Source organism: Meles meles, chromosome 3 (genome assembly GCF_922984935.1).
Source record: "Meles meles chromosome 3, mMelMel3.1 paternal haplotype, whole genome shotgun sequence".
Taxonomy (NCBI): domain Eukaryota; kingdom Metazoa; phylum Chordata; class Mammalia; order Carnivora; family Mustelidae; genus Meles; species Meles meles.
In genome coordinates this window covers 97,284,137-97,296,801 of record NC_060068.1, presented here as the reverse complement: position 1 = coordinate 97,296,801, position 12,665 = coordinate 97,284,137, and the positions used below count along the sequence as shown (strand labels likewise).

The 12,665-nt window shown below is 42.6% G+C and overlaps 1 protein-coding gene across 1 annotated transcript in view; it reads right to left on the bottom strand.

The window, feature by feature from the left end:
- The window catches only part of ANKRD55 (ankyrin repeat domain 55), a 164,442-nt gene extending 152,471 nt beyond the window's left edge, over positions 1 to 11,971 (bottom strand). Inside the window, exon 1 of the mRNA XM_046000080.1 lies at positions 11,824 to 11,971. The gene's annotated coding sequence lies outside the window, so the exon portion shown is untranslated. The remainder of the gene's footprint in view (positions 1 to 11,823) is intronic.
- Positions 11,972 to 12,665: the final 694 nt, after the last annotated feature.

Here is a 12,665-nt window from a genome sequence, read left to right as displayed (position 1 = left end):
GGAGGATGGGAGAGATTTGAAACCTGACTTGCCTTTAGCTCAACAGTTATTATTATTATTTTTTTAAGATTTTATTTATTTATGTGACAGATAGAGATCACAAGTAGGCAGAGAGGCAGGCAGAGAGAGGGGAAGGGAAGCAGGCTCCTTGCCGAGCAGAGAGCCTGATGCAGGGCTCGATCCCAGGACCCTGGGATCATGACCTGAGCTGAAGGCAGAGGCTTTAACCCACTGAGCCACCCAGGTGCCTCAGTTCAACAGTTATTTATGCCAGATAATATGGTCCTTGGGAGGAGGACTACTGTGGCCTGCGTAGCTGCCCAAGGCATTTATGACTTGTTTCTTTGTACCTTCACCATTTGCAAAATGCCCCCAGCTTTTACCTCATCATTTATTCTCCTCCTTTTTGTCTTCTGCAGGGTAAAATATAGTTCTGGCTGAGATTAAACAAAGACATCTTAAATGAGAATAGTCCTTATAAGAGAAGACTCAAGATTATAATGAAAATGTTGGCAGAATACTAGATGCCAGAGGAGTTATCACCTTGGAACAAAGATTGTGGTAAAATAATCCAAAATGAGGAAAATCTTTTTAAAGAATTATCTACACCATGTATAAATCCATCTGCATTTTGTGTGAAAGGCAGAAGATCAGAGGTAACATACCTTTCGCTTATTCTGTGTTCGAAAACAATGTTTTTCCATAGGGATGCTATTGCTAACGTGACAGTCCTGCGTTATGCAGAATCTCCTCACACTGCAGGACAGCCCGCACTCCCAAATGCCAGCAGCACTCCTCAGCTGCGGTCAAGCTAAAAATGTCTTTAGAACTACTGCTCTAACGTTTCATGGTGCGTTGCAGAAATCATTTCCTTGGATCAGTATAAAGATGCAAAATATTGGCAACACCTTCACTCTTCAGATGATGAGCTGAGACTCCAAGTGGATTGCTGGCTTCTTCATGTGGCTAGGGAGGGGTGCTGCTGGTTCTAAAGTCTAATGGGCCGACTCTAAATTCAATCCCCTTTCTAAAATATCGTGCTGCCTTTGAATGGAGGCAGAGACTCAGGCTCGATTTTGATCAACTAATAAAACATGCAACTGAATTTCTGTTGCTGTTATTTATATTTCTAGCTATTTTCTCAGAAGCATGGATCTCATTATATAGAGGACACTTGGTTCTGTGAGGTTATAGGTAGGAGCTAAGGGAATTCGGTTCATTTGCTTAACAGAGGGAAAGGATCATGGAGCTCCCAGGGATAGTAAGGGAGGTTGGGAAACAGGAGAGAGAGGCATGAGGAACCTGTGAGGCCTTGTTAGGTGATATGACCCATCTATGTACTCTGACCCATGAGTCTTAAGCCTCCAGTACAACACATTATTCATGAAACACTTACAAAGTGAATTTTTAAATACCTAAACTGGCACTTGTGCCTGGATGAACAGAGGTTGATGCAGAGACAGTATACATGGTCCCAGAAGGCAGAGGTAGGAAGGTCCAGGAGGGTGTAAGGATCTCTGAGAATCATCAGAAATCCAGGGCCAGGATGGGTCTTTCCACAGATGTGGAACTGGTAAATTTACCCAGACTACTAACACCGTGGGAGCATCAGGTCACTTCTGAAACACCAGCAACTCAAGTGAAGGCAGAAACACTGCAGGGTTCTAGAATAGTTTCCAGGTACTGCAGGGGGGAGAATGAATTTGTGCCAGAGATAACCCAGTTTGAAGCTTTCTCAAAGGTAATCTAAAGATTTAGTTCTTCATTTAAGATTCACACAATATTTAAGTGATGGATCACTTACTTCTCAGCCTGGTCAGGACTATGACAGCCACTTTTTGAGTACAGTTAAAGCTGGTGAGTGTGGGATGTGAAAGAGACCGGGAAATAAATGACTGAAAAGCATCTTCAGCTAGTGGCCTCAGAACTGTCACTTCCATAAGCAGAGAGAAGCCAACCATGCCAGGTCATTATCTCTAATAAGGGCAGGATGGTTCTAGAACTCCAGATTACATGAAGAGAACAGACATAGAATCACAGAAAATGACTGAATCCCCATATGAATTGAGGACCACGTGTTAAGCATAATGACCCACTTATGATTATTATAATGCCCAGTTATGATTATTATACCTTAGGATTCTCATATCAACATCCAGTTTGTTAGTGAAAATTGGGTGAAACCTGGCTTGCATTCCCTTGGACACACCAGTCTGTCCTTATTTCATGCTGATGTGCTCTGGCTCCCTGCTTTCTTGTATTCAAGACCTTATTACTGCTTGGAAGGTGTTCCTTGTCTTTGCCTGTGACCTGATCTTTATGTGAGAAGCAGGACAGGGTGGCCCCTGGATGCCTCCCCACTGCTGCAGCCCAGAGTCTCCCTGAGATCTGCCCCCTGAGTGCTTTCTCCCAAAGGCTCCCTGCTGCATAACCCTGCAGCCTTCCAGAGCATGCTGACCCTCTGTAGGCCAATGGGAACCTCCAAAGCTCCCGAGGGGTCCAAAAAGTTCAGAGAGCAGAATAAAAGAAAATCCATTACTAATACTAAATTCTGCTACCTTTTTCTACCCTGATCCTTCCACAAGGGTGTCGCCCTAATTCCCCCTCACGGTCCCAATCATCTTGTCTAACTTCTCCCACCAAGGCAGGTTCTGGCCTGACATGTTCCAGACACAATTAGTCAGTGGTTGACTCTCATTCAAACAATAATAAAAAATCAGATGGGCAGGCATTGTGTTCTTTGAAGATGAGCTTGATAGGCATGAAATCTCAAAAGAAATCCTGCAGGCATGAAGCCTAGGGTCCTCAGTGGGTCTCTCCCAGATCCCTGGGTAATGCTTGCCTATCACTGCCAGCACAGAATGAGGGAACATTGTACTCAGTTTGTCCCCTTTCCTCAGTGGCTCTGGATTGGCAACCTGTTCAGGATCCAGTGTTTTATAAGAAAATGCCACAGAAAAGGAGCATAATTACTGCTCAAGAAGGAAACTCACGGGATTCCAGAATTTAAAAGGGTTCAGAAAATATCCCAGAAATCACAGTAACGTGGTTGGTGTTCAGGGACAAGTATAAGACCTCCAAGCAGCTCTAACAATTGAGAAAGGGATATTTACAGAATGCAGAGTCCTAAAATTCCCAGAAAAAAATTTCAACCTTAAGCTAAACATCTTTATCTAAATAAACCTTTGATATCTGTAAGTGAGCCCTTTCTGGACTTTGAAGCATAGATTTGAAAATTGCATGGCACAGCAATCCATCCAAGCCAAACCGGTCTCCTGGCAAATACAAAAATTTTTCTGGTAAATGTCAACAGCCTTCAGCCATTTAGAAGGGTGAGAGAATGGGGAAGCTAATGCTTTCCTTTCTCCACAGGCTTGCTACCAGGAATTGTATTATAATGAAAAGAGGTTTTAGATAATGTTCGGACACCACTTAAGCAGACTCAAAAATAATCTTAAACCTGATGGGTAGCTGAGAAGTCCCACCCTTTACCCTTGGGCCCTCTCCTATCCAGGCCTCTTGCTCAGCATTTCCCATAAAAAGGCTTCTCTGAATTTGAGGCAAGCATCTTCTGATGGGGGGTGTGACCCGCTTTGTGCTGTGTCAGGCGCAAGGTGCTCTGTGAAGGGGAAGACTGCGGGGCCAATCCAGATGTCTAGACCTCAAATTTGAACCATTTGTATTCATTCACATAATTCATGACACTTCTAACCAACCACTCTGAATACTACTCTTTTCACCAGTTAAAAACTATTTTAAACATCCCTTATGCTAATTGGTAAGCCTTCCAGTGTAGGTTTGGCTAATTATATTTACAATGCTGAGACCATCTTAGACAACATTGATTTGAGCTAGGGTACTCCGACTGGTGATTAACCACTTCTACAGGGTAGCTCCCTAAGATAGATAGGGTACTCTAAAGACTAGCTAACTGTACTTGGAGGCTAGGTTAGAGTCAACTTGTAAGTACAAGGATGTCACAATGTTTGTATTGGAATATTTTAAAATAAAATGCCACACAGACTGTATAACACATGAGGACAGGAAAAAGGCATCAGAGGGTAGGCCAGAGTTGGAAGCAAGGGAAACAGTCTTGACTAGCTGACTTCTCCCTTGTTTTCAAGAGCATGAATCCTGCTTCAGTAAGTGATGAGACTCATGGAAAGCACAGGTTCTTTTGGCTTGAGACAGATTTATTTGATAAGAAATAAACCTTAATTGGCCTCTTCCTAAAACTTTTTGTTTTGAAGATCAGAATTTCACTGGCCCAGAAGTATCCAGAACAAATGAGACAACTGTATCCAGAGCTTTTAGAAGTTTAGAAAGAAAACTTGAGGCAAGGATCACAGAAACATATCTGTTCTAACCAATTCTACAACTCCACTCTCCATTGCTTCTGAAAAGCAATTAAAAAAACAAAAAACAAATCTCTAGTAGAAAAACATCTGAAGGCAAAGAAGCAAATTTCAAGTGTATTACCCAAATTCCACTGATAAATAGAATGTTACTGGAGAATCCTGGCTGAAAGATAAAACTTTGCCAGTATTTTAAGGCATTCACCCTAAATTATATTAAATTATAGGATGTGGAATATAAATAAGAAACACACACAGGCACATACATGCACACACACACACACACACACACACACACACACTTTTGTAACTCTCACTGATACTTCAGTACAAGATTTAAAAGGAAAATCAGGCAATGAAATTGGTAAAATAATTTCACAATAAACCCTGCTAGTTTTGGGGATGCCTGGATGGCTCAGTCGGTTAAGCTTCGGCTTTTGGCTTAGGTCATGATCCCAGGGTCCTGGGATTGAGCCCCACATCGAGCTTCCTGCTCAGTAAGGGGTGTGCTTCTCCCTCCCTCGGTGTTCCCCCTCCCCACTTGTGCTCTCTCTCTGGCATACATGTGTTCTCTCAAGTAAATAAATTTTTTAAAACCCTTGATAGTTTTGAAATTATATATTCATCAAACACCAAGTAACCTGAAATTTGAGATTAAATTTCTCCTACAGAACATGATTCAATGACTCTTTCCCATTCTGGGAACAAGGCAGGGTGGAAATACATACAATAAAAACAACAAAATAATATAATTATAATAGTAAACAAATCAATGCCTCAACTTTTGGAAACCTCAGCCATCCTATAAGCACTTTGTTTTGCTTGGCTTTCTTCCAGCACCTTTGATCTCCTACAGAGTTGTATGGCTTCTGAAAAGTGGCTGACATAAATCAAAATGCAATACAAAATGTACCAAAGGCAAGAACAGTGATTGTGTTTTTGGGTTCAGTGAGCTAAGACATTAGCAAGCTCTGGCATTAATCTACCTGCTGGTACGAGGATAACTTTTTCAAGCATCAGAGTTTCTATTTTTTTTTAAATTTTTGTTCAAGATTTATTTATTCATTTAAGGGAGAGAGAGTGCAGACAAGCAGGAGGGATAGAGGGAGAGAAAGAATCCCAAGCAGACTCTGTGCTGAGCACAAAGCCTGATGTGGGGCTTGATCCCACGACCCCTGAGAACAAGATCTGGGCTGAAACCAAGAGCTGGATGCTCAACCCCCTCAGCCACCCTGATGCCCCAGGATCAGAGTTTTTAAAGAAACAAAACCTCTCTAGCCAGAGGGGCAAGAAATGCACAGGTCACATGCAGGGCCTGCCTGGGGGGTGGGGTGGGGAGGGGGCTGTATGGAGTAAACTCCACGGCCTGAACGATATGGTAGAAGGGCCCAGAAAACCCCTGCCTTTAGAATATCTCCCTCATCATTCTGTTATGGTCACCTGACCTTCTATCATGAAAGATTTTATGTATTGGATTTAAGATAGGGACTTCTAGCTACTTTAAGCTGCCAACACTCTTCCTTCCCTTAAAATTTTATTCAGAGGTCTCATGAATAGAACAGAAAAGCTGAGATGCTGTAGCTGAAGGGGAAAACCCACTGGAGCAGGCCCACTCTTCTTCTGAGACGCGTACAGACTGCGACAGATCACCGAAGCACATTTGAGAAACTGCTCAGTTAAGACATGGCTTCCCAACTGATGTGCACAGAAGGGTTTTAGAAGTCCAGAAATATCGATCCCTTCGAGCCCTCGTGGCCCACTGTCTTTCACTTTCGTTTATCACAGTGTATGGAAAAATTTTCTCTATGCATCAGACATGAAAACGAGTTGGGAAGAAGTAGGCTAGGGCAGTGTGCCTAACAGAGGTTGTCACACTGAATAATTACCAGTATTAACCCTTTAGCACGAGTATTTTTTTTTCCCTAATTCGCGAAGTAAAGGAAATGTATTATCAAGGAAATCTTGATAGGGGAGATGAAGGGAATACATGTCAAAAACCAGCACTCTCAGGAAGGAAAGAATTGAGTGGGAGCCCACAGGAGTAGGTCGGAAACAGGATTCTGGATGGCCCAGAAGCCAAAGGTACAACCCCAAGACAAGGGAAAAGGAAACTGAGGAATGGGAAGGGCTCTGCAGTGAAGGCCCTGCTCTCCCACCTGGCCAGGATCAGCTCTGCTCCCAGATGTCAGTTTGCCCTATGTCGAGATCATGCACATAAAGACACATTTTAGTTTTGAGGGAGATTGGTCACAGTAGAAGCACTCATTTAGGAGACCCATATAAGTGGCTTATTCACCTGGAGGAAGGCAGACTTGAGTTTCGAAAGGGTCGATGAGTAACTTCCAGTGGAGGCCCTTCACAGAAGACGACAGGCCCTGACAACCTCTGACTGAAGAAACAAAGCTGCTTCCCACCTCCTCCCTCCCCAGCATCCTGTCCTCTTCCTCTGTTTCTCAACTTCTTTTCCCATGGTTGTGACTCACAAGTGTCAGCCACTGGAGCGACTCCCCATTTCCCAGCCCTCAGAGATCTCATTGTGAGCCGTTTCTTCTCATCCCCATCCACTTAATATTGGGCACCGATCCAGACACGATCCCCTTTTCCAAAGGCACCCCCTGAGGTGCAGCTTCCTGGCAGGCACCTTCCACAGGCAAAAATGATTTGCCTCTGAGGACTGATGCGCCAGACGGACAATCTGAGGTTTATGGTTTTCCAGCAAGGGGTTTCACAAAGCCTTGCCAATTCCCCTTTTGCCATTGGCCAATTCCCTTTCACTGGCTCTCCCTGCTGTCATCTGCTTTGTCAGCCAAATCCCTTTTCATTTTTCTCAGCTTCATCTTGGACTCGGGCCTAGGAAGGCCTGTCAAGAAGATTCCTGACGTATGAAGTTTTATGACTCTTCCACTACCATCCCAAGAGGCACCATTTGTTTTTCACCTCCAAATGTTTCAGAAGAGTGCATTCTCATGTCTTACGTAGAGCATGTTTGACAGAAACACCAAATGAATAATGGCACACGTATTATTTTCAAACGAGAACTGAAATAAAAAAGTAACAAAACGATGGAAATAGAACCCTCAAAAAAGATTTGGGGGAAGGGAGAAACAAGTGGAGAAATACTAAAATAGAGAAAGTCCTTGTGCAAATCTGAAAATCTTTAGGGCGAATGAAAAATTACATCAGAAATGGTGATGTTGTTTTAGATTCAGGATGCCTTGATGCTTGTTTGTATCCACTCGTCATTCAAGCCCTTCTTCTGAATGCTCTGGGCCTGTCCCAAACTCACTTGCCCTCTTCCCACCGAAGTGCTCGTTATTTCTTAGCACAATCTCTCTGTGTTAGTGAAGTATCCTGCTCGCCGTTGCTCACACACACTACTTGCTATATCCATTCGAGATGCTGCCAAACGCAGTTCTCTTCCCAGACAATACGCCTGGCACTGATTTGGTCTTTGTTTGTTTAATTGAACATTTGTTGAGGCTTCCTAGGTGCCAAGCATTTCACATGCATTATCTCATGTAATTTTCACAACAACCCTATGAGATAGGCATCGTTACTGTCCCCATTTGAAAAAAAGAACACATGAGGAGACCGGTTGAAGAACTTTAAGCCACTGGCTCAAGGACTATTACTGAGTGATAGGAGCAGCATTCTAACTCAGGTATGTCTGACCCTGGAGCCCAAGCTCTGAGCCACGGCACTACAGTTAGGGGATAGAAATGATGGCCACCCAGTTGGCCTTGGAAAATACAATTCTCAAGCCCACTGCTGTTCAGATCAATAGGAAAACCAATCTCTTTTCTTAGCTGCACCCTTCCGGCAGAAACCAATACTTTTCCAGCTGCTTCTATGGAAGCTGGAGGCAGCTGAAGCCAAGGAGGTCTGCAGAGAGTCTCTCCTAGCATGACCAAGAAGACTTCCTGGTGGTGGCATGGCTGGGTTCTGCCTCCCATCCGCCACAATTCAGAGCCTTCTCCAGGGATCAGCTGCAACAGTTCTTGAGGAGGGAAAGAGGATAATCCCTCACCCTCCGCCCTCTGGCACTACTCTCAGTGGAGAGGTTTCCACACCAACCCTGGCCTGACTTCCAGTGAAACTGGCTTCGATTCATTCACAGTCACATCCCAGGCTCCAGTCTGCCCTGTGGAGAACAGGTTCCTCTGCTATTCTCCTTTCAACCAGCTGGCTCATAGCAGGACCCAGCCCCTCCCTCTTGTCTCATTCTTCTCTCAAAGCAGTTTTGTTTCAGGGACTTCCCTGCCTTTCTTGTTTGTGGGTGGTGATGATGGTCACCCACTAACCCTTAGTTCACCTCAAGAAATTTCAGTCACTTTGAATCACAAGGAAAGGGACTGGGGTTTTAGTTCCTTCCCTCACAGATCCCTGAAGCTCTCAGACAAATTTTCTCCCACCACTCTCACAGGAGTTCAAGGACTTTTTAATATTTTCTTGTATTTTGTGTTTTGTGGGTTTTTTTTTTAAGATTTTATTTATTTATTTGACAGAGAGAGATCATAAGTAGGCAGAGAGGCAGTCAGAGAGAGTGAGAGGGAAGAAGGCTCCCTGCCGAGCAGAGAGCCCGATGTGGGACTCGATCCCAGGACCCTGAGATCATGACCTGAGCCGAAGGCAGCGGCTTAAACCACTGAGCCACCCAGGTGCCCTTGTTTTTTGTTTTTAAGGCAAGCTTCACCTCACCCTGCTACAGTCAAAACTCAACTCTCAGGGGAAACTACTTTAACGTTCCTTTGCTTCTGCCACTTAGCTCTCTGATTAATTTTGGCCCCATGAGCAACGTGAAGTTTGTGAGCCCCTCCAAGGCTGTTAGTAATACTCCTCAGAGCCCAATAACTGGGGTTCACTGACTAGGGCCATGGAACAGTCTCTCTGTTCTTTTTGTCCCTTTTCCTTTTCTTAACAGTGTCAGGAGCAAGGATGAGTCTATTATTGGCAAGGCTGTTTGGACTCTTTAAAGGAGAGATGTCAAAGGCAAGATCCTGTGGGGGTTGTAATTATTTTATTCTCAACCATCCTGTTCCAGACCTCTCATATGTAATATTATAATGAGCTGATATTTCCAACTGTTTTATCTTCATCTGCGTCCCCAAGGGACATAGGGAGCACAGACTGAAGACTCTGGATGAGCCTGGGAAGATTCAGGGGCTTTAAAACGAGCAGATTAGCAGAGTATTTGGGAGAGATTCTCTTCCTCTCTCCACTCTTTTTTCATCTGATCCCAGTTGGCCTCAGAAGGCCAGCCAACTCCCAGCTTCCTGGCCCAGCTGCTGCCCCTGCCTGGGGAAGTAGGGGCACTGTATGGGGGAGGGGTATATACTATTCCTCTCTAACCTCTGCATTCATCCTGCTTGATTACCATATCCACCACAGTGGGTTTTGCATTGTCAAGACTAGAATGTATGATGATGTTCTTTCCCTGTTGGATATATTATATTTTGAAAACGATGAACTGTCAGGACGAAGCACAGATAAAAGAAGTTATTTATTTCTTAACTAACTTCTGCTGCCAGGCACTTTATATACAGGGTCTTATTTAATCCTCTCAAAAACACTGCAAAGGAGATTTTATTCCATTTCTCTATTAAGGAAATTAAGGATGAGCAAGGATCTCTGACATGGGCGATAGCAAATTTTTCTAGAAATGTATCCTGAGGCAAGGGAAATAAAAGCAAAATCATTGAGGCTACATCAAAATGAAAAGTTTCTGCATAGCAAAGGAAACAACAAAACTAAAAGGCAACCTACTGAATGGAGAAGATATTTGTAAATGGCATATCCAATGAAGGATTAGTCCCCAAGATATATAAAGAATTGATAAAACTCAACACCCAAAAAACAAATAGTCCAATTAAAAAATGGGCGGGAGACATAAACAGACATTTCTCCAAAGAAGACATCCAGATGGCAAACAGACACATGAAAGATGCTCAACATCACTCGTCATCAGGGAAATGCCGATCAAAATCCCATTGAGATATCACCTCACACCTGTCAGAATGGCTCAAATCAACAACACAGAAACAACAAGTGTCGGCAAGAATGTGGAGAAAAAGGAACCCTTGTGCACTGTTGGTGGGAATGCAAACTGGTGCAGCCACTCTGGAAAACAGTATGGAGATTCCTCAAAAAGTTAAAATAGAACTATCCTATGATCTAGGAACTTCGTCAATGAGTATTTACCCAAAGAACACAAAAACACTAATTTCGAAGGATACGTACATCCCTATGTGTGTAGCAGCATCATTTACGACAGCCAAATTACAGAAGCAGCCCTTGTGTCTAAAGATAGATGAATGGATAAAGAAAATGTGATACACACACACACACACACACACGCACACACACACAGGAATATTATTCAGCCGTAAAAAGAATGAAATCTTGTCATTTCCAATGGCATGGGTGGAGCTACAGAGTATAATGCTAAGTGAAATAAGTCAGTCAGAGAAAGACAAATACCATATAATGTCACTCATATGTGGAATTTAAGAAACAAAACAAAGGAGCAAATGAAAATAAAAAGAGAGATAAATAGATTCCTAAGAGTCTTTCTTAAGAAACAGACTCTAACTGTAGAGAACAAAGTGTTTCATTACCAGAAGGGAGACAGGTGGGGAGATGGGTGAAATGGGTGATGGGGATTAAGGAGGACCCTTGTCATGATGAGCACTGGGTGGTGTATGGAATTGCTCAATCACTATATTGTACATCTGAAACTAATGTAACACTGTATGTTAACTATGCTGGAATTAAAATTAAGACTAAAAATATTTTTTTGAAGAAATTTTGTAAAAAGGGTGAACAAGGATCCCCGAGTAAATATCTTAGCTCGCAAACAGAGAGCAGGAATTTGAATCTGAAGCCCCATTGATCTTCCCATGGCTTGACTCTCCCTAGTAGGTGGTGGCCTCTCACTTGAGCTATGGCTTCCCTTGGAGGAGCAGGCCAAGGCAGATCAGCGGACTTCTCTATTTGATATTCTTTTTCAATCACAAAATATAAAAGAAGATACATACTGTATGGTGACGAACATAACATATTAAAAATGATAATAATAAATTTTTAAAAAGAAGATAAACCAAAGTATTATATAATACTACATATCATTGAATGGATGACTAATTTTAAAACAAAATGAAACACTTCCCAATGTCATTAAATCCACTCAATTTCTCTATGTATGGTAACATCTCACATTTTATTTTTTATTTTTTTTTAAAGATTTTACTTATTTATTTGACAGACAGAGATCACAAGTAGGCCAAGAGGCAGGCAGAGAGAGAGAGAGAGGGGAAAGCAGGCTCCCCGCCGAGCAGAGATCCCGATGCGGGGCTCGATCCCAGGACCCTGAGATCATGACCTGAGCCGAAGGCAGAGGCTTTAACCCACTGAGCCACCCAGGCACCCCACATCTCACATTTTAATAATAAATTCTGAATTTCCAACTTACTTTCAGATTTTCAGTTTGGAAACTCCTCCGGTCTCTCTTCATCACTAGAATGTTCTGCAGCTTTGTTATCACCATCGCACTGTCAGCATCTCTATAGGAGTTTTCTAAGGTGGTTAAAGGCAAGATTACTGTGGGCTCAAAGCTGGACTCTGCACCTATTGAGGGAAAACACCCAATTGGAATATTGTCAGGATTAAATGAGCTACTGTTCAAAGTATTTAGATAGAAAGATATCAGTTAATTGTAATTATTATTTTTAAGGTTTTCAACTGTCCTAGAAAATGAGATGCATCTCTGACTGCCTTTTAGTATTGCTATTCAGCTGGCAGAAGACAACCCTGCTTCATCCACTCAAGGGGCTGTGTGGAACTGGGGGGACAGGTGCACAGTCCTGTTTGGGGGCGGAGGATGGAATAGTGTGGACAACTGGGTACCCCTTGGCACTGCAATGAGATAGGACTCAAAGGAGAGGGAGAGTCTTTTGATCTATCTCTGTCTTTTATAACCAAAGTTATCACCTTGTTATAATAAAAAAAGGATCAAAATATTTTCTGGAGAGGAGAAACATTTCTAATTTTAGCAGCATGGAAAGAAAGAAAGAAAATTGCATCTTATATTGGGAAAAACAAAAATACTAGTAGTATTTATTTCTGGATAGTAAGACTACTATAAGTAGTTTTATTTAGTTTTGGGGGTACTTCTTCAAGATTTCCAAAATTTTTGACGAATATATTTTACTTGCACAATGAAAAAAAAATAAAGTTATAGGCATTGTAGAAATTGATACCCAAGTTTCCTTCCAGCTTGTCTATTCTCTGTCAACATTTATTTTTACGACAGCA